Source organism: Aricia agestis, chromosome 7 (genome assembly GCF_905147365.1).
Source record: "Aricia agestis chromosome 7, ilAriAges1.1, whole genome shotgun sequence".
NCBI lineage: Eukaryota > Metazoa > Arthropoda > Insecta > Lepidoptera > Lycaenidae > Aricia > Aricia agestis.
The window spans coordinates 1915211-1916536 of NC_056412.1; positions in this window are offsets into that span (position 1 = coordinate 1915211).

Here is a 1326-nt window from a genome sequence, read left to right on the forward strand (position 1 = left end):
AAACATCCATACATCCAAACAAACTTTCGCCTTTATAATATTAATATATAAATACTTATATAAAGTAAATAAAGTAATAAAGTATAAAGAATAATAATAAAATAAAGTATTACGAAGACCATACAACTGTACATTTCACTCTGGCAAATAGATGATATTATTATTATTATTAAATAAAGTAGGATTAATTATATTCTGTTCAAAGAGAATATAATCACTACATTTTATTCTGTTCACTAAACAATGCTGGCATGTCTTGTATGGCAAAAGCCCTTATATAAATAAAGATTTTAAAAAAATCTCTTTGTCGCGGGACAGAAAACCGACAACAATCGGGGAACGGGCCGCGAAGTGCGAAACCTATGCGAATCGGATCTCTCACTCATGCTTCGCAGGAATTTCGCGGCGCCGCGCCGCGGCGTCGCGCACGGTTCGCGCGCGAGTGTGGATGCGGTCGGGGAACCAGCCGCGAAGCGCGAAAAATATGCGAATCGGATCCACACTCACGTTTCGCGGAAATTTCGCGGCGTCGTGTGGGGATGGGGCTTAAAAAAATCATATCATTGTAATTGAAAATTATGAGATGTTCGAATTTTAAGTGTATTTTTATGGTGATATTCAAGATTTTTTTTACAGAATTACCATGCCATTTTTCAATATTCTGTTCGGTTATTTCGTTACTTTGTTTCTTTTTGTGTCTATGTAAATTTTGATGTAAGAGAATTCCACATAATTTCTCCAGATTGAAAGTTTAAAAATCAGTCTTCTTGAACTGGCCTCACCTTAAAACTTTTTTTCTACCACCGTGAATCGTGATAAAAACAACATACTGGAGTTTTGCCGAAAATTTGAAAAAGTGATGTTGTGTTTTTGTATTATTTTCCTAAAATTGTGTTAGATGGGTTTTTAATGTGTAATATTGGTAGAATATTAATCATTTAATATTTTTTATCGCACACAAGTGAAGGAAAGTGATGCAATATCCAGAAACGTGCTATTTTGTGTTCCCTCCAAAACTCCATCGAAAGTTTCAGTAAAGCGTCTACCACTTTATTGAATCGACTGACTTGACTTCTTGACTGTATGTATTGACTTTTACTGAAACTTTGACTAGACTTTAGACCTGACAATATAGAAAAACGACATAAAATTTTATTATAGAATATTATTTTCCCGCCATAATATATTTTATACTCAACATTGGCCATGATTATATAGCCGAATTGCCATAAGAAAGAAAAAAAAACAACATGCTGTCATTTTTGACAGTGTGAACACTGAACTGTGAAGTGTCAGTCATTCGGCATTCCAATCATTTCACATTTG